The sequence below is a fragment of the Capra hircus genome, chromosome 18, assembly GCF_001704415.2.
Source record: "Capra hircus breed San Clemente chromosome 18, ASM170441v1, whole genome shotgun sequence".
Taxonomy (NCBI): Eukaryota; Metazoa; Chordata; class Mammalia; order Artiodactyla; family Bovidae; genus Capra; species Capra hircus.
The window spans coordinates 64,478,869-64,500,597 of record NC_030825.1 but is presented as its reverse complement, the minus strand read 5'-3'; the positions used below and the strand labels follow the sequence as shown (position 1 = coordinate 64,500,597).

At 47.2% G+C, this 21,729-nt stretch overlaps 1 pseudogene; it reads left to right on the top strand.

The window, feature by feature from the left end:
- Window positions 395-21,729, top strand: LOC102175109 (annotated as a pseudogene).

The window sequence follows — 21,729 nt, the reverse complement described above, 5'->3', positions numbered from 1 at the left end:
ATACAATCTGAAGAGACAGAACTGGCCTTAAAATTTTCCATGAAGCCCAATTCCTCCCTCAGCCGGGGCCCCCACACTCTGCCTTTTTTAAGGTAAGAAGAGCCTGTGTGAGTCACCTTTCCGTCCTGTGGTCAGCTTGCACACAGTGTTAGTTTGGGCGTCATCATAACATCCTGTGTACTCTTCAGGTCTGCTGAGCTGCTGCCTCCTGCTCAGGAGAAGCAGCACCATGCTGTCCACCATCGTCAGCCTGGCATGTCTTGAGTCCTGGAACGGAACAAAGCCCGGTGCAAATATTGACCTGGAGCCTGGGTCCACCTTAACAGAGAGCCCTACCTCCACAGGGGTGAAGTGGATCTTAATGGTTGGGTTCATCAAGGCTGAGCACCGTCCTTGCCAACAAGGCCCATAGAACAGGCCGCGGGAGTAGAAGGCCAGGTCTGACATGAGATGGATTGTCCATCACGAGTCTTTCTTTCCAGGGTTCTTCTTGATCCAGAGCATCTGGGCGCAAGAGGGTGAGTCTTTCCCCCAAACCGTGGTTGCCATCCACCTCAAGTAAGACTTTCCTGTAATGAGAGGGGAGATGGCACAGAAGGTAGGGTGATGGTCAACCGTGGGAAGTCATAACCATACAAGGGTGAGTCTTTTGGAATTTGAAAATGGGAGCCCAGGGTGGCTTTGATGGTAGAGAGTCTGCCTGCAGTGAGGGAGACCTGGGTTTGATCCCTGGGTTGGGAAGATCCCCTGCAGAAGGAAACGGCAAGCCACTCCAGTATTCTTGCCTGGACAATTCCATGGATACAAGAGTCTGGTGGGCTATAGCCCATGGGCTCACAAAGAGTCAGACACGACTGGTTGATTAACACTTTCAGGGAAATCTAGCCCCCAATTCTGGTCCAGAAACCCTCCCCAGACACTCTTCCCTCTGCTGAGCCAGGCCCTATGGGCACCCACAGGAGACTGTGATGCTCAGAGCTGGGGTGACTGGGAGGGACTGGTGTTATCTGTAGACTGAGGGAAGGCAGCAGGGCCAGGGACAACACTCCCTTGGAGGACATGTGATGGCTCCAGCTCTCCAGCAGCTCCATGGATGGGCGTTGCAGAGAGCTGCTGCTGCTGGCCTCCACTCAGAAGAAGGGGAGAACCTGTGCCCTGCCCCCTGAGATTCCAGAAGGTTCTACCACAGACTCCATCATGTCCTGTGTTTCTCATGTGAGCTGACATCATTTCACTCACACAGGTTCTTCTTCCACTGGGTGTCTACTCCGTGTTGTTTTATAAAACACATTTTACATCATCAACATCCAGGAAGAATCTGTTAGTTGACACTTGCTGAAAATTCTCAGGCCTCCCGGGTAGGTCAGTGCTGAAGAACCTGCCTGCAGTGCAGGGGCTGCAGAAGGTGGGGGTTCAGTCCTGGGGTTGGAACATCCCCTGGAGAAGGAAATGGCAACCCACTTCAGTATTCTTGCCTGGACAATCCCCATGGACAGGAGCCTGGCAGGCTACAGTCCACGGGGTCACAAGAGTCAGACACGGCTGAGCACACACACACGCTCAAAATTCTCACAGATGTTTTTTGTGTAGGGTGTGCTATGCCTCTGTGGTGTGGGAATCTCCATGCAGCATGGGTTCCCCTGGTTTGAAAAGGAGCCTTAGAGATGTGGGAAAGGGGTGGGTCGTCTGAGCCCAGCGAGGGGAAGGGGTTCCCATTTTCTACTGTAAACCATGCATTCTTTTCCCCAAGGTGATCACTACAAGCCTTCCCTGTCATCCTGGCCAAGCCCTGGGATTCCTCAAGGACAGCATGTGACACTCAGGTCACTCCCCTCTTGGATTTGACAGGTTCAGTTGCACAAGTGTGACAAACTGATGTCCCTGGGCTCCAGGCCATGTAGTTCTGGAAGGACTTCCTCATGGGCCCATGACTGTAGCACACGCGGGGACCACCAGGTGGCATATTCCAGAAGGAGTTCCTCATGGGCCCATGACTGAAGCACACGCGGGGACCACCAGGCGTCATGGTCACTACAGTCACCTCCCCCCTGCATGGTCAGCACCCAGTGACCGCTGGAGATTGTCGTCACAGGTCAGAGAGCTCTTGTCCAGAGAGGCCACCCGTTGTCCCAGGCTCCCGGACCCCAGACATTTCTGGTGGGAGTGTGAGTCAGGGTCCAGTCAGAATGACAGAAAGTGCTCCAGGCATTCTAGATAAAACACTACTTAATAGAGGAAATTTGGCCCCGCTGTGGGCAGAATGATGGCGTGCCTTCATACCTGCATCCTAAAACCCCAAATCTACAATTGCTATGTCCCATTCCAAGGGAAATGAAACCACATGTGGAACTAAGGTTGGTAAGCAGATGACCTTGAGACGAGGAGGTTTTCCTGCAGATGTTTCTGTGCTTTCGATCTCTCCGACTCTGAGCGGTCAGCCCCTCAGTGACCCTCTGGACATGGTGATGACAGGTGAGAATGTCAAGAGCTGGCATACAGACTGGATGTACCAGGATGTGGAAGCCCCAGGTGTTTGACAGAACTGTTGTCCCTGAGCTCCAGGCTGTAATGTTCTGGAAGGACTTTCTCATGGACCCCAAGAGTGTGGGAGATGAGAGTAGGGTGCTTTTCTTGGAGAGAAACTGACTTGGAGAGAGTTGCATCCGACAGACAAAGAAAGAGGAGAAACAAGTACAGACCAGCTGTTATGACAGAAAAGACAGATGCAGGGGCAGAGACAGAGGAACTCAGAGACGGAGATAAAGAGTGAAGTAAGAGACACAGACAGAAGGGCAGAGAGCAGAGAGGGTGCCCTTCCTCCCTGACTGCTCAGAGACCAGAAGCAGTTTAGGAGCCTGGTTTCCACTTCAACTCCATACTCTCTTTTCTACTCAAAGAACACAAGGATACACCATGTATCTGCCCAGGACTTCATGACCAGGTTGGTCTGTCTCAGGCTCTTTCCCCAGGAGGCTTAGTCCTCATGTCCTGGGTGACACACAGATACTGTGTTCACTCAGATGTGGCTTTGTTCCAGGTGGTTGAGCCACACTGTGCCCCAGGACACCAGGTCCCTGGTGATGGAGCCAAACGTCAGCTCCTGTATGTTGTGTGTTTCATGGGTTCTCATGCTGTATGCTCAGGCCCACGTGCAACTTCACACCAAACGTTGTAAGATTACGGAGGTCAAAGCCCACAGAGAGATGGAATCAGAGAGAAAAGAGAGTCAACGGAAAGCAGAGGCAGAAACACTGTTGATGTGTGCACACACAGAAAATAAGCCAGAGGGACTGGGGCGGTGGGAAAAATCTTTTTTTTTTTTTTTTACCAGCTTCATTTTATTGTTGAGGAAATTGAAGTTAATTAAATTTCCTAAGGTTACTCATCTAGAAATAGATGAAAAGAAAAATCTTTAAGAAATAAAGGTAAATAGAAAGAAAAAGGGATAGAGAATTAATGAGAAAGAAGGGAGTGGACAGAGAAGCTCTAAAAATAAGAGACTTGGGAGGGTGGATGGGTGCCAAGATTGAGAAAGATGGTGATGTGTGGGCAGATAATAGGGATTACAAAAGAGAGCCAGGGAGACCGAGAAGCAGAGGAAGTCATGGAAGTGGAAATAGATGATAGACAGACAGGTAAAGTGATGGATGAACATACACCTGGATGATAAAATAGGTAGAGAGCTACCTACATAGAAAGGTAGATAGATGGTGGAACGATGGCTGGATATATAGATAGATGATAAGATGGGTAGATGGAACGGTGGATGGAGATATAGACAGATTATAGAGCAGATGAGTAATGCTGAAAGATAGAGATGAGGTAGAGAATGAGAGCCTCAGAATGAAAGAAGGCAGATCTAATCAACCAATCCAAGGAGAAGTAGAGAGAGTTAAAAAAAATACAAGAAGGAAAAAAATTAGGAGGGAGGCAATTTCAGAGACCTAGAGAAAGTAGGAGAGAGGCAGGGGAGAATAAGAGCATGAAAGAGAGAGAGAGAGTTGAGAAGAACCGTGGGTGTGAATTCTCAGTTCAGGGGTGAAGGACACGGGATTCGGGAAGAGTCTGCCTCATGAAACTGCCTCTTCTCCTTCCATGTCTGTCCAGAAAACCCTCTCTCTCAGCCCAGGGGGGCCCCATGCTGAGGTCAGGGGAGAATGTGACCTTGGTCTGCAGCACTGAGAGGGCCTCTGACCAGTTCCATCTGCTCAGGGAGGGGGGAGGACCCTGGGCACCCCTCGCTGGAGGGCGGGTCCCCTGGGGAGCCCTCCAGGCAGAGTTCCCTCTGGGTCCTGGGACCCCAGCCCACAGCGGGGTCTGCAGGTGCCACGGCTCCTTCACTCGCTCTCCCAACTCATGTTCAGGCTCCAGCACCCACTGTTCCTGAGTGTCACAGGTGAGGAACCTCTTCCTGGCCCATGCTTTGTTGTTTCCTGTTCAGTTGGTAAGCTGTGTCTAATTCTTTGCGATCTCGTGGACTGCAGCACGACAGAATCCTCTGTCCTTCACATTCCTCCCTTCATGGACTTCAACTTGGTCGTGGTGAAGGGGCTTGTGTAACTCAATGAAACTATGAGCCATGTCATGCAGGGCCACCCAAGCCTGATGGGTCATAGTGAAGAGTTCCTACAAAACGTGTTCCCCTGGGGGAGGAAATGGCTACTCACTGCAGTATTCTTGCCTCCAGAACCCCATGAAAAGTCCCATGCTTTACAATACACTAAATTACATTGCGGTGGCCCAAAATGCCGTTTGGCTTTTCCCATAATATCTTACGGTATCACTGAGCTCTATCTCAAGGGCTCCATGCTGACGTCAGGGGACCTTAGGGCTTTTGGACAAACGGAGGCAATGAGAACCAGAGAGGAAGAGAGATGGTAGATGGCATCTCAGCCCTCTTCCACCTCCTGTATTGATGCTCCACATCAGAGTCCTGTAATCAAGGCAAATAAAGAAAAGGGTCAGGGTAGACCCGGGAGGAGGAGAATCTGGGCCCATCCGGGAGGATCCGAGATTGCATTGGCCCCTTGCTCTTAATGTTTTCCAGAAGGACCCCTGACATACAGGTGATTTTCCAGTTAAGGAGCATAGATACTAATTCCTGGAGCAGACAGAATGTGTCCTGATTATGGCTGTCTTTCATAGCCAGGCACATCTTTCCTGCCTCCTTCCACCATCTCTTCTCCAGGATGGAGGGTCTACTCAATGCATTCCCCAGGAGGGACCAGAAGCCCGCCCCTGCCCCATCAGTGCTCCGAGGGATGACAGACTCAAGGACAGGCAGGAGGTCAACCTTCCAAAAACAAGAGTTCTCCTTTGGTGGGGCGAGGAAGGTTGCTGTTCACCCATTCTGGCTTTTCTCGCCTAGGATCCCCTACAAGTAATTGCTCGTCAACCATGGTTCCACACACCACCAAAGGTAAGCAAGACAGTCTCCTATCTCAGCAAATTTCTGAGAAGACAGAGGGTTCCTGTGTGAGTGTTCATTCTACCACCTCAAAGCTCTGTGACTTTGGGCTCCTCAAAGTCCCTGTCATGTCAGCATTTGAGATCATGGTCTGTATTAGAACCAGAGGGGGCATTGAGTTTCTCATTCTCTAGGACTGGGAATTTCTACATTGAACACAGCGACACAGAGTGACTTGATAGCATGCTAAGGGAGCTGCTCACCCTCCCTCCACCAGCATCTTTGGGGAAGGATGGGGGCAAGGGGAGGATTTTAGGGAGCACCTTCAGCATGTGCTATTCCTCTGCTAGTGTTTATGAACTGAACATACCACAGTTCAGAAATAGAAGTGCCATGTCTTCTTGAGGATTCCATTTGAGGTCTATGTGGACGGAGCGGGAAATCTATAGACAATTAAAGCAGTCCCCATTCATGCAAAAACACCATGCCTTGTAATACATGCTGCAGAGAAAAACTGCATCAGTGCCCAGGGGACCTGGTTTCAGACCACTGCTGGTCTTGCATGGCCTGTTTACTTCATCCCCTGCCAGCATCTCTCCTGGATGCTTCGGTGCCTCCTGGGAAGTGGAGACCATACTGATCAGGTTGAGAGCTGCTGACACACTTTGAAACAAGGAGACAAGAACTCCTGTGAGTAGGGCAGGGTGTGTGCAACGGATAACCAGACCTTCTTCCACTGGCTTGTTGGCAGAAGCATGGCTTCCTCAAGGCCACTCCAGCCAGCTGCACCTTCTCCTTAGGCTCTTCGTAGCCTTCATCTATACTAGCATCCTCCTTGTTTCTCCTCCTCCAAAGCAGCCCAGCAGCTCTGAAGTTAAGAGTGGAGTCCAAGAATTATAGGATCGTCTTCAAAAATCCCACCACCTCTTAGGAATCCCCTGGCTATTCTAACATTCTATTTTAACTATGTAATCTTTTGGGAGAAGGTATTCTAATCATTGCACATACAGGGTAGGTTACCATGATCATCCTGCTTTTTTGAAAATTCCAGAAATGCATAAAAATTTGCAAGTTGAGTCTTCAAATTATTCAGTTTAAAATAAAAGAAAGCCATTAAAAAAAAAACCTCTGTTCAGTAATAGTTTATAAGGATGAACTTGTTTACAAGACAGAAACAGACTTGTAGACTTAGAGAACAAACTTAGAGTAACAGAGGGGAAGGATGAGGGGAGACATGGATTGGAAGTTTAAGATTAACATGTGCACACTGCTATATTTAAAACAAAATGCTTTCCATGAAACAATAATAAAAGCAAAGCAAGTTGGCCAAATAGAAAGTTGAAGTATATTCTGTTTGAGATATCCAGTGTGGTACCACTTGCCACATGAGGCTGCGTGTCTGCATGGTACAGTGATTCAGTCATGTCCGACTCTTTGTCACATTATGGATGGTGTGTAGCTTGCTAGGCCCCTCTGTGCATTGGATTCTCCAATCAAGGTCTTGAAGTGGTTGCCATTCCCTTCTCTAGGGGATCTTCTTGACCCGGGGGTCAAAACTTCATCTCTCATGTCTCTTGCATTGGCAGGCGGATTCTTTACCACTGAGCCATCAGGGAAGGCCTCTCAGCCTTTTCCCAGCCATGTGTCCTGAGGGTGCTGGGGTTCCAGGGGGAGAAACAGGACAACAAGATGCCCTAGTCTGGATCCGCACTGGCCGATAAAGTACTCTCCCTCTGAGTCCAAAAGTCCGCTATACACATCTGTGTCTTTTTTGCTGTCTTGCATACAGGGTCATCATTGCCATCTTTCTAAATTCCATATATATGCGTTAGTATACTGTATTGGTGTTTTTCTTTCTGGCTTACTTCACTCTGTATAATCGGCTCCAGTTTCATCCATCTCATCAGAACTGATTCAAATGTATTCTTTTTAATGGCTGAGTAATACTCCATTGTGTATATGTACCACAGCTTTCTTATCCATTCATCTGCTAATGGACATCTAGGTTGTTTCCATGTCCTGGCTATTATAAACAGTGCTGCGATGAACATTGGGGTACATGTGTCTCTTTCAATTCTGGTTTCCTCGGTGTGTATGCCCAGCAGTGGGATTGCTGGGTCATATGGCAGTTCTATTTACAACTTTTTAAGGAATCTCCACACTGTTTTCCATAGTGGTTGTACTAGTTTGAATTCCCGCCAACAGTGTAGGAGGGTTCCCTTTTCTCCACACCCTCTCCAGCATTTATTGCTTGCAGATTTTTGGATCGCAGACATTCTGACTGGTGTGAAGTGGTACCTCATTGTGGTTTTGATTTGCATTTCTCTAATAATGAGTGATGTTGAGCATCTTTTCATGTGTTTGTTAGCCATCCGTATGTCTTCTTTGGAGAAATCCAACAACACATTAAAAAGGTCATACACCATGACCAAGTGGGCTTTATCCCAGGGATGCAAGGATTCTTCAATATCCGCAAATCAATTTAATTCACCACATTAACATATTGAAAAATAAAAGCCATATGAATACATCAATAGATGCAGAGAAGGCCTTTGACAAAATTCAACATCCATTTATGATAAAAACTCTCCAGAAAGCATCAATAGAAGGAACATACCTCAACATAATAAAAGCTATATATGGCAAACCCACAGCAAACATTATCCTCAATGGTCAAAAATTGAAAGCATTTCCCCTAAAGTCAGGAACAAGACAAGGGTGCCCACATTCACCACTACTATTCAACATAGTTCTGGAAGTTTTGGCCACAGCAACCAGAGCAGAAAAGGAAATAAAAGGAATCCAAATTGGAAAAGAAGAAGTAAAACTCTCACTGTTTGCAGATGACATGATCCTCTACATAGAAAACCCTAAAGACCCCACCAGAAAATTACTAGAGCTCATCAATGATTGCAGGATATAAAATCAACACTCAGAAATCCCTTGCATTCCTATACACTAGTAATGAGAAGGTAGAAAAAGAAATTAAGGAAACAATTCCATTCACCATTGCAACGAAAAGAATAAAATACTTAGGAATATATCTACCTAAAGAAACTAAAGACTTATATATAGAAAACTATAAAACACTGGTGAAAGAAATCAAAGAGGACACTAACAGATGCAGAAATAGACCATGTTCATGGATCGGAAGAATCAATATAGTGAAAATGAGTATACTACCCAAAGCAATCGACAGATTCAATGCAATCCCTATCAAGCTACCAGCGATATTTTTCACAGAACTAGAACAAATAATTTCAAGATTTGTATGGAAATACAAAAAACCTCGAATAGCCAAAGCAATCATGAGAAAGAAGAATGGAACTGGAAGAATCAACTTGCCTGACTTCAGGCTCTACTACAAAGCCACAGTCATCAAGACAGTATGGTACTGGCACAAAGACAGAAATATAGATCAATGGAACAAAATAGAAAGCCCAGAGATAAATCCACACACATATGGACACCTTACCTTTGACAAAGGAGGCAAGAATATACAATGGAGTAAAGACAATCTCTTTAACAAGTGGTGCTGGAAAAACTGGTCAACCACTTGTAAAAGAATGAAACTAGATCACTTTCTAACACCACACACAAAAATAAACTCAAAATGGATTAAAGATCTAAGTGTAAGACCAGAAACTATAAAACTCCTAGAGGAGAACATAGGCAAAACACTCTCCGACATAAATCACAGCAGGATCCTCTATGACCCACCTCCCAGAATTCTGGAAATCAAAGCAAAAATAAACAAATGGGATCTAATTAAAATTAAAAGCTTCTGCACAACAAAGGAAAATATAAGCAAGGTGAATAGACAGCCTTCTGAATGGGAGAAAATAATAGCAAATGAAACAACTGACAAACAACTAATCTCAAAAATATACAAGCAACTTATGCAGCTCAATTCCAGAAAAATAAATGACCCAATCAAAAATGGGCCAAAGGAAATAAAGTTTTGAGTCCTCTTTGGAGCCAGACTGTCCACAGCTGATTCAGGACGAGAACCTGGGTCTGACCCTCTAGAGCAGGCGATCAGACTGGGCAGAAAGAGAGAGCTGAGACCTCATGTCTGGGCTGAGATGCCTCCCGAGCCTGGCCTGGAGACATTGGCACTGGGTCCACGGAGGGGCCGCCCCCTGCCCCAAGTTCATGGCCATGGGAACCCCGAGCGGCAGCAGCAGCCCCCTAGGGACCACATGCTGTTTGTCCTCTAGGGCCCCGTGGTCTCCTCATCTGTACAGGGCGGCGGCAGGAGCGGCTGGGCTCTCAGAGCTGCAAACATGCCTTCCATCCTCTCTGAGCTTCTCCTCCTCGGCCAGTTGTTCAGGGTAGGGAGGGCATCATAGGAGGGCACAGGATGCCCACCCTGCCCCCAGGTCACAGGAACCACAGGGCTCAGGCAGCTGGAGGGGCCAGGGATCCTGATGGGGAGAGAATCAGCCTAACCTTTCGGTGGCAAATCTCTCACTTCCAGGCTGAGTCTGGGCCAGAAACCAGGAAGCCTGCAGGTGAGTCCTCGCAGGGCTCTCGGGACCCACGTCTCACTTGAGCCCTGGGAACTTCTGGGTGGCGAGGTGGGGGCACTGGGATTCTAGAGTGATGCTGGAGAAGCCTGGAAGGGCTCCTGAGCTGAGCTGGGGAGTGAGGGGTGGGGAGGTCCTGGGACTCAGGCTCTGACTTCCTTCCAGGGACCTTCCACAAACTCACTATCCGGGCTGAGACTCTGGAGCAGCTCAGGGTGCCCATGTGAATACACCGTATGCAGAGTTGTAATGTGAGAGTGAGCACACAGACCATCACGGAGTATGCTGCAGTTGGCCTGCACTATTTGGAGAAGGAAATGACAATGCATTCCAGTATTCTTGCCTACAAAAACCCATGAACATTGGAGCATGCCAGCCTACAGTCAATAGGGTTGTAAAGAGTTGGACATGTCTGAATGACTTCATTTTCTTTCATTTCATTTTAAAATTTATTTATTTTACTGGTTCCATTTTTAATTTCATCATATACATGGTTTATTGAATGTAGTTGACTTACAATGTTTTAGGTGCACAGCAAGGTGATTTTCAGTTATACAAACACGACACAATATTTTTTAGATTATTCTCCTTTTTAGATTATTTCAAGATATTGACTATAGTTCCCGTGCTATACAGTAAATCTTTGCTGCTTGTTGCATATCTTTATCTTTTTAATTAGAAATCTAGCATTGTATTCATATTTCTATTTTTAAATTTATGGTGTATTTCACCTCATGTTATGCTGCACTGAGAGTGAAAGCATGATGCCAAAATCCCACCATCTCCACATTAAAGTAAATGGAAAACAATGGCAATGTTAATTGAGGGAGGAAATATTGAATTGCATTATGTTACTGGTGGGCTTTCCTGGTGACTCAGAGGATAAAGAATCTGCCTGTAATGCAGGAGACCTAAGTCGATCCCTCGATTGGGAAGATCTCCTGGAGAAGGAAATGGCAACCCACCCCAGCATTCTTGCCTGGAGAATCCCTGTGGACAGAGGAGTCTGACGGGTTGCAGCCCATGGGATGACAAAGAATCAGACATCTCTGAGGGCCTAAACTATTCTCAAGGCTCTGAACTTAAGGGTTATAACACTTTCCCAATTGTATAGAGATAAAAAGTGGCAGAACAGACAGAACCTTTTGTCTTGTCATTAAAGGGACATTATGACCAAACCTGCATGGACAGCTTTGAGAACAAAGGATTCCAGGATTAAAAGATTTCCACAGTGGAGGGGACATAAGTATAGCTATGGCTGATCCATGTTGATGTATGGCAGAAACTAACAATATTGTAGTTGTCCTTAAACTAAAAGTAAATAAATTAAGGGGGGAAAAAAGCTTGCACCAGGACTTTCCTGGTGGTCCAGTGGTTGGGAAATGCCTGCCAACGTGGGGGACACAGGCCCGAACCCTGGAATGGGAAGATTCCACATGCCTCGGGGCAGTTAAGCCCGTGGGCCACAAGCCCATGTGCTTAGAGTGGGTGCTCCACAACAAGAGAATCCCCAGCGATGAGAGACCCTGCGCCACAGCAAAGAGCAGCCCCCTTCCCACACCTAGAGAAAGGCTGTGCACAGCGACGAAAAGCCAGCACAGACACTAATTAGTTAATTAAAGCACTGCAACAACCAGCCACACCCCCTCCTCTTTTAGTTGTGTGTTTAAGTGTGAAAGTGTGAGTTCACACTTGGGTGTTTAATCTGTATTGTTCTCTCTTCTCCTTGGAATTTTCTTCCTCATGGGCTAGGGTTATTTTACATTCAATAAACACTGTTTGACCATTCCTCTCACTCCCCCAAAAGCCCATCTAACTCAGGTAAGATGATTCTTTGGGGCACAAGTTCATGAAATCGTTGGTCTGCTGGCTTTCAAAATAAAGTAACTACTCCTCTCCTGAAGACCTCATCGCTCTGTCCCTTGACAAGCAACATGAGGTTGGAATCAGAGCAAATTCATGAGACATTAGCAGAGGTATCATTCATTTTAGACAAAATCCATAGACGTTACTCTCACAATTTATATCTGTGGTTTAAAGGAAGATATGCAGATGGCCAAGAGGCATTAAAAAATGCTCAGCATTGCTAATTAGTACAGAAAAGCAAATCAACACTGCAAGGTGGTACCACCTCATGCCGATCCGAATGGCCATCATTAGACAGTTGACGAATAATAGATGCTTGAGAGGGTTTGGAGAAGAGGGAAACCCTCTTACACTGTTGGGGGAGTGTAAGCTTGTGCAGCCACTGTGGCAAACAGTACGAAAGTTCCTCAAAAAAAGTAAAAACAGAGTTTCCATATGATCCAACAATTCCAGTCCTGAGCATATATCTGGAAGAAACTATACCTTGAAAAGATTCATGCACCTCTGTGTTGATACAGCAAAACTTACAATAGCCAAGACATGGGAACAGCCTAATTGTCCATGGAGAAATAAATGGATAAATAAGATGTATATGCTTATATACACAGAGAATGGAATACCACTCAGACATTTAAAAAATGAAATCATGCCATTTGCAGCAGCAGGATGGACCTGGAGATTAACATATTAATGGAAAGAGACAGAAAGAGAAAGACAATTTTCATGCGATATCACCCATATGTGGAATCTAAAAGGAACATATCAATGAAACAGGAAGAGACTCACAGACATAGAGAACAGGCTTGTGGTTGCCAAGGAGGGAAGGACTGGGAGCTTGGGATGAGCAGATGAAATGCATTTACACACAGAATGAGTAGTGAGCTCCAATTAACATAAATAAATTTAAATTCCAAAAAAATACAACTTCTCTATTAAAAAAAAAAGGAATGAGGTCTTACAGTATGGCACAGCGATTTCTATCCAGTTTCTTGCCATAAATCATAATGGAAAAGAATATAAATGTTGAGCTGAATCAATTTGCTGTACAAATATTGTAAAAAATTAGCCTCCAATTAAAATAAATAAATTTCTATTAAAAATAATAATAAAATAATAAATAATAAATAAAAAATTTTAATTAAAAAATTTTGGTTTATATATCTGCAATAAAACATTATATGGCAATAAAAATGCACAAACTGAAATGACAAAGAATACAGATCAATTCTGAAACATGATATTAAGGAAATAAAAGGACATTTTAAGAAGGGTGACTATACTGTTACTCCATTTCATTCATAATGATCAAGAGGAGACCAGACTTATTACTTACAGAGCATCACCAATCTTAATGACCCCTACCCGCAGCACAACTGTGTGGAATTACAGCCCTTATTGAGGTTCTTTCCTGTCTATGAACAACAGCTGAACTGGGTGTATGTCTGCCCTTGGAGTCCAGAAGTAGCTTGGCCATTTTGTTCCAGTTTGGAGTTGATTGTTGTGGACACGCCCCTCACTCAAGCATTCTGGAGCTTGGAAGTCTCTACCTGACATATTTTGTGTTCATCTGAGTATCTAGGAAGCAAGGTGGTCCACCTTTCCAGGCAGAACAAATCCCCCTCCCAAAAAAACACCACAGTCATCTTTACACACTTTATGTTTGTGTACATGTGTGGTCCTTGGATTGGAAAGGGAGGAAGAGAGAGAGACAGAGAGAGTGTTGTGTGTGCAAAGTCTCCACTCACAGTCACGAAATAATTTCAGATGAAGAAGAGTCAGAGAATCACAAATATCACATGATATTGCTTACTTGTGACATCTAAGAAAATGAACTTATTTACAAAACAGACTCACAGAGAAGGAACTTACGGTTACCAGGAGGGATAGTGTCAGGGAGAGGTTCTATGGTAAGTTTGGGATTGACATATACACATGGCTATATTTTAATGGATGACCAACAAGGATGTACTGTATAAAACAGAGAATTCTACTTAATATTCTGTAACTACCTAAGTGGGAATAGAATTTGATAAGCAACAGACGCATACATATGTATAACTGAGTCACTTTGCTGTACACCTGAAGCTAACAGTTAGTTCCCTAATCACATATATTACAATGTAGAATTTTTTCATGTTTTCAAAGAGCCATAATATGCATGTCTGGTCCTCCATAAGAATGCACAATAAAAGTCTCTATTAATGAGTCTTTAGTTGGCAACCTGCACTGAGCCTGACATACGAGGTGGGAGCATGTAATTTCTCTTCTGTGAAGAGTTAAGGTTAATGAGATTTATCATGAGCTTGGGAAAAGCATCCTGCATGCTATACACTGAATCACAGTTACTACTTCCTAAAGGCAGCAAGATCTGTTCGAATCCTCTTAGGTTTACAGTGTTTAGGGAAACAAAAAATGACGATCGGGTCATGACGTGTGCTCAGTGCTGTGGTTCAGGTCAGTTCCATCCCTGGCGTGAGAAGAGGCTGGCCATCTTCCCATGTGACATGAGCCAGGCTGACTGTACCAACAGCACCTCCCGCCTTCCGCATCGTGTGATGCAGTCAGATTTGCTCAGTTCTGCCTCCTATCTCACAGAAGCAGAGCCATGTGCCCCGCACTTCTCAGCTTCCTGAGTCTCAGTGAGTCCAGAAGACATGGTCAGAGAGGGTTATGGTGGAAATTAGAAGGTCTTCACACCACTGACCAGATTGCCTGGATGAGGGTGCAAGGAACATGGGGGTGCATCAGGACAAGCCATCTCTGACATGCTTTTCCTTCTAGGATTCAGTGTGAATCTGAGGATCTGGGCAGCTGTGGGTGAGTCCTCCCCATCCCTTATTTCTCTGTTGAGCAGAGCAGTTGTGGCTGATGCAGATGACACTGGGGGCTGGGGTGAGACCCCTGTCAGTACAGTGAGAGCCGCGTGCCCTGTGGATCCCAGGTCCTCCTATTGGCCTTGATACTCATCTTCACTCTCCCCAGAGGTTAGCCCAGCTCTGGACTCTGGACCTGAAGGCACAGTGTGAAGTCTGGGAGCCTGGAGTTAGGCCCACTAAATGCCATTTCTGTCATGAGAGGGGAGCAAGAGGCTGCAGCCCACAGACCCTCCCCTACGTGGTGGCTCGTGGCATCTCCAACTGGCCCTTAACAACAGGATCTGCAGGGCTGCCCACTAGATCTGACCCCAGGGAAGGGCTGGCCATCAGGCAGGGCCACCTGGACCTTGTCACACATTTGATGTATGTTAGCTAACAAAGGAGCCAGGTTCAAGGTTTACTTCCTTCTTTGCAGGCAAGTGGCTTTCTCACTGCTTAGTTGTGTTAGTGTTAGTTGCTCGTGTCCGACTCTTTTCGACCCCACAGACTGTAGCTCACCAGGCTCCTCTGTCCATGGGATTCTCCAGACAAGAACATGGAGTGGGTTGCCATTTCCTTGTCCAGGGGATCTTGCCAACTCAGGGACTGAACCCTGCTCTCCTGCATTGCAGGAAAATTCTTTACCATTTTGACCTATAACAAATGCAACAGGAAAGTCCTTTTGCTTCTTGTCCAGAATCAATTTTTCTGTAGTGTTTTATTTTGCCTTCATTGTGCAGCTTGCAGGATCTTAGTTCCCTGATCAGAGATTCAACTCGGGCCCTTGGCAGAGAAAGTACCAAGTCCTAACCACTGGACTGCCCAGGAATCCCCAGGTTTTTTGTGGTTTGAGGGAAAGTTTTTCATCATTTTGTCAACCCAAGGAGTGATTCATGTCCTGAGAATCTCTGTGATGTCCGTCCTGCATTGACTGTGTCTCTGTCTGTCCTCAAGCCCCAGGTGTCCTTGAGCATCTGGGTGAGGCACTTTAGGGGAGGAGAGTTTAAAGAATTAAGGGGAAGCCCACCCATGAGGGCAGTGCGGAGAGCTGACCATTCCTATTTTCTTCTCAAAGCCTGTGTCTCCTTCTCTCCTAAGTAAATATGAGTTGCTGTCTTTGTCTGCCTGGCCAAGCCCTGTGGTTCCCTTAGGACAGGGTGTGACTCTTCAATGTCACTCCGTTTTCCACTTAAGAGATTCAGACTGTTCAAAACAGACAGGAGAAGGCATTTACCCAAGGTCCAGGGAGATCATTTCAACAACTTCACCCTTGGCCCAGTGACCAGAGAACATGTCGGCTCCTGCATGTGTTCTGGAGCTGACTGGTCCACACCCAGTGACCCCCTGCAGATTGCGGTCACAGGCAGGAGGGGTCCAGCCCAGCCCAGGACACCCGTGCCTGCAGGCAATGCTACCCTAGGTCCACGTGACCGTGCAACCCAAGACTTCCTCAGGATCCCCAGCCAGGACTGGACCAGGGAAAGAGAACCCACTCTGAGAGTTTAAACTCAGGGTGTTGAATAGAGGGATGGGGTGACCCAGTGCAGGAAGGAGGAGCCTCCCTAGGCATTAGTTAGACAGGATGCTGCCACTGCCTGCCAGCAGGGAGGATGGGGAAAGACCCTGATCCAGCACCTGCCACCCAGTAGGGAGCTGTAATCCCATATGAAGGAGCTGGAGCCCCAGGTAAGGAGCCCCAGGAATGCCTCCAGAGGCATGAGGTGGGGTCACAGGTGGGGAAATGTTCCCTCTTTTCTCCATCTCCATCCCAACATCCTGCAGTCACCAACCACATTCTAGATGAGTGTGAAGGGAGCCAGGGTATGCATCCTCAGGCCCACCCCAGCCCCCACCACGCATATTCGGGATGGGATGAAGCTGAGAGCATGGCAACCAGCTCCAGTATTCTCAACTGGAGAATCCCGTGGGCAGAGGAGCCGGGCTGGCTACAGTCCATGGAGCTGCACAGAGTTGGACTCAATTGAAGCGACTGAGTATACATGCATGAACCTGAGAGCAGACCCAGCAGCTGAAGAGCTTAGAATGGGCACAGAGGAGGCTGAGGTCTTGAGAAAGAGAAGCATGAGCCAGAAAGAAGAGCATGAGCCAGAAAGAAGAGCATGAGCCAGAGCCCGAGAACAGGCTAAAGAGAACCCAACAGGACACACAGCAAGGGTAATTGGCTCCGCTGGTAAATGGGGAGGAGATTTACACCTTCAGGTGTCAGGGGAAGCACTGAGGTGACTCACTGAAGCTCGCAACCTCTTTGCTCCTTGGCGTGTTCCCAAAACCTGCCATCTCAGCCCACGCAGGGCCCCTCGTGCAGGTGGGAGAGAATGTGGCCCTCCGCTGTCACTCACTGGTGTGGTTTGACAACTTTACCCTGCACCAAGAAAACAGCACAGGGCTATTCCAGAGATGTGGACAGATGCTCACTGGCGGGTATGCCGCAGCTGACTTTGTCATTGGCCCCATGACTTTGGCGAGTGTAGGCACCTACAGAGCTACAGTCTCTCCGATGCTCCTCCAATGAGTGGTCAGTCCCCAGCGACCCTGTGGACATCGTGATCACAGGTGAGTGTGGCCAGACCAGTCCCTTCTGCTCTCTGTGTCACAGAAGGTCTGGTGTCCAGTCCAGCATCAGTACTGGGAGAGAATGACAGGCGTGCAGAGACACTCACAAACTAGAGTGAAGGAACAACCAGAGAGAGAGAGGTGTTAAAGCAGAAGGGAAAAGAGAACAGAGTCCCTGCCGTGTGCTAAGGGGAAGACACAGCCGGTGACAGAGCGAAGGAGCGAGAACGTGAAAGAACGACCAACGCAGACAAATGCACCAGAGCAGGGACACAGGCAGTTCCCCACTCAGGCAGCCAACGATGGGTGCTTAAGGGGTTGGTTTCCCGCTTTCATGTCAGAGCTCCCTTCCTCTGTCAGCAGCACGTGTGATACCAGACGCCCTGCAGTCCGGCCCCTGGGTGATCGAGATGGAGGTCGACACCCTGAAGTTGCTCTGCCTCTTGGTTTAACGTGTCCTACACAAAGAGGCGGGGAGTGGTCCCTCCAACCCTCCTCGCTAAGAAGTCCCTTCCAGCCCCTGGGGGTGGGCAGGGCAGCGCTGAACACGCCTTCAATAAATAGGTGGTCAAAGATCAAATGAGATTCTGCAATGTTCAATCCATAAGCTCCTCTTCTGGGCCAATGCCACGTTTTCTGATGTTCCCAGCAGTAGTTAGTAGTCTGTTTATTTAGTTAGCAGTCTGTTTATTTCAAGAGAACAGCACATCTGGTTGAGTTTTAAAATTTATTTTATCTTATTTATGTTTATTGAAGCCTAGTTGAATACAGGCGTTGTTAATTCCTATCATATAACAGACTGATTCAGTTATTCATATACATATATTCTTTCGTTAAAAAAGGACATTAAATGACAATCCATTTTTAAAATTATTTACTTTTAAAAAAGGATTTTAAATGACACTCCATTTTTAAAGTTGTGTGAAGTTTTCCCTGTGCCAGGTGTCCCTTACTGTGGGGCTTTCTCTCCTGGCGGTGGGCGGCCTTCTCACTGCAGTACCTCTCTTGTTGCACACTTCCGGCTTTAGTCCTCTATTTAGGACTCGAGTTACTTTGTGCTCTGAGATAAAGGTCTGCTCCTTCCAGGTCTGTCCAAAACCCTCTCTCTCATGGCAAGGGGGCCCAGTGGTGAGGTCAGAGGAAAACATGACCTTGGTCTGCAGCTCCGAGAGTGCCTTTGACCAGTTCCATCTGCTCAGGGAGTGGGGGAACCTTGGGGGACCGCTCGCTGGAGGGCAGGGCCCCCGCAGAGCACTCCAGGCAGAGTTCCCTCTGGGTCTCTGACAGCCCACCTCGGGGTCTACAGGTGCTATGGCTCCTTCATGCATTTTCCCTACTAGTGGTCAGACTCCTGAGACCCACTGTTCCTATCAGGTGAGGAACCTCTTCCTGGCCCATGCTTTGTTCTTCCTGTTCAGTCACTTTGTTGTGTCCAACTCTTTGCCACCCTGTGGACTGCAGCACGACAGACTCCTCTGTCCTTCACCATGTCCTTCTCATGGATCACAGCCTTGTAGTGGTGAAGGGGCCTTTGTACCTCTGGGAAGCTATGAGCCAGTCATGCAGGGCCACACAAGACAGATGGGTCATAGTGAAGGGGATTGACAAAAGGTGGTCCCCTGGAGGAGGAAATGGCAACCCACTCCAGTATTCTTGCATTGAGAACCCATTAAGAGTCCCATGTTTACAATACACTAAATCACATTGTGGTGGTCAATAAGGCCATTTGGCTTTTTCCATAATATCTTACTGTATCACTGAGCCCCTTCTCAAGCTCTCCATGCTGGCGTCAGGGGAACTTAGGGCTTCTGGGGGAAATGGAGGCAATGAGAACCAGAGAGGAAGAGAGATGGTAGATGGCATCTCAATCCTCTTCCACCTCCTGTATGGATGCTCCACAGCAGAGTCCTGTCTATCCAGGCAAATACAGGAAAGGGTCAGGGTAGACCCAGGAGGAGGAGAGGCTGGGCTCATTCGGGAGGATCCGAGATTGCAATGTACACTTGCTCTTAATGTTTTCCCAGTAGTACCTCTGACTAGGTGATTTTCCAATGAAGGAGCACTGATACTCATTCCCAGAGCAGAGAGGATATCTCTTGCTTACAGATATCTTTCATTGTCAGGCATATCCTTCCCACCTCCTTCCATCACCTCTTCACCAGGATGGAGGGTCTACTCAACACATTCACTGTGAGGGACCACAAGCTCTCCCCTGCCCCATTAGTGCTCTGAGGGATGAGAGAGTCAAGGACAGGCAGGAGGTCAACCTTCCAGAAACAAGAGTCCTCCTTTGGTGGGGCGAGGAAGGTTACTGTTCACCCCTCTGGCTTTTTTCCCCTAGGATCCACTACAAGTACTTGCCCATAAACCATGGATCCACACACCACAGAAGGTAAGCAAGACTAGTCTCCTATCTCAGAAAATTTCTGAGAAGACAGAGGGTTTCTGCATGAGCGTTGGTTCTACCACCTCCCAGCTCTGTGACTTTGGGCTCCTCAATGTCCCTGTCATGTCAGCATTTGAGATCATGGTCTGTATTAGAACCAGAGGGGGCATTGAGTTTCTAATTCCCTGGGACTGGGAATTTGTAAATTGAACAAAGCGAGTCACAGTGACTTGATCCCATGCTTAAGGGAGATGCTCACCCTCGCTCCACCAGCATTTTTGGGGAAGATGTGTGGACAAGTGGAGAATTTTAGGGAGCACCGTCAGTATGTGCTATTCCTCTGCTAGTGTTTTATGAACTAAACATCCCACAGCTCAGAAGTGTCGTGTCTTCTTGAGGATTCCATTCCAGGTCTATGCGGATGGAGGGGGAAATATATGGAGGATAAAGAAGTCCCATTCATGCAAAAGCACCAGGCCTTGTCATATGGGCAGCAGAGAAAAACTACATCAGTGGCCGGGGGACCTGGTTTCAGACCGCTGCTGGTCTTGCATGGCCTCTTTACTCCATCCAGTGCTAGCATCTCTCCTGAGTGCTTTAGTACTTCCTGGGAAGTGGAGACCATATTGATCAGGTTGAGAGCTGCTGACACAGTTTGACACAAGGATACAACAGTTCCTTGTGTAGGGGCAGGGTGTATGCAATGAATAAGCAGACTGTCTTCCATTGATTGTTGGCAGAATCACGGCTTCCTCAAGGCCACTCCAGCCAGCTGCACCTTCTCCTTTGGTTCTCCGGATCCTTCATCTATACCAGCATCTTGCTCGCTGTTCTTGTCTGTCACTGGTTACCCATAAAGTAAGTATGAAGAGCCAAAGTGTCACTGGTGTTCTACCCACAATCATAAGTCTGAAGGAGGGAAGCACAGCCTCATGTGACCCAGGGGGAGGTGGGCTCATAGCAGAGAATGGCATTTTCACTTCCTGTAGGTTAAAAACTGATTTCCATTGTTGTAATCCCTGAGGGAATATCTTCCAGAGGGCAATGGAACCATGTTCTTTTTATGAAAATGTGTGTTAATTAATTAATTAATTAATTTTTTACTTTACAATATTGTATTGGTTTTGCCATACATCAACATGAATCCACCATAGGTATACATATGTTCCCATCCCGACCTCCCCTCCCTCCTCCCTCCTTGTACCAGCTGCATCAGGTCTCAGCTGCAGCATGGGGGATCCTCATTGCAGGGCTGGGGTGAATTTGAAGGCTCCAGAGCTTGCAGGGTCAGCAGTTGCAGCATTGAGGATAGTTGCTTCAAGGCATGTGGGATCTCAGATCTCCCACCAGGGATAGAACCCACACTCTCTGCACTGGAAGGTGGACTCTTAATCCCTGGGCCACCAGGGATATTCCAAGCCCTGTTCTTCCCCTCAACCACAGCCATCTGTTCTTCTCTCCTTTATGATCTTGGGAATCTGCTGATACGCATTAGAGGATGGTCTATAACAGAAGATGTAGGATGGGCTCTGTGGGTTTGTACAGATTCCTGAGAGAGTCCGTCAGTGGCTGGGCTTATATATGGGATTTTTTTTTTTTAACTTAGTGGAGTAGACAGACTCAGCAACCTGGGGCACACCACTGCTTTTTTGGCTTTGATGTCCCGACCAAAGATATGGAGGTCTAGAAGAATCGCCCCCACCCCAAGAGCCTTGAGTCTCTTCCATTCGCAGATGTTGCCATCACGGAAGGAGCGCCCAAGGAAGACAGAACAGTGAACGGCGAGGTGGGTCCTCCCAGCCCAAAGCCTTGCCACAGCCCGAGCACCTCCAATGCCCAGTGCTCCAGCCTCAAAGATCGCATCTCATTCCATCTTTCACATCTCCTTCCTCTCAGGACCCACCAGCAGAGGATGTGATATTTGTCCACTTGAACCACAGGACCCTCTCTGAGGGACTGTTCACTCCCACTCCCCTGAGCCCCATGCCCCTCTTCACCGAGACCAGTCTCTATGAGGAATTCGATGTAAACAAAGAACATGCTGACCCTGACCTGGCCCCATCCTTTGAGCACACAGAGTGTTATAAATTGAAGAGCTACGTCTCTTTCTAA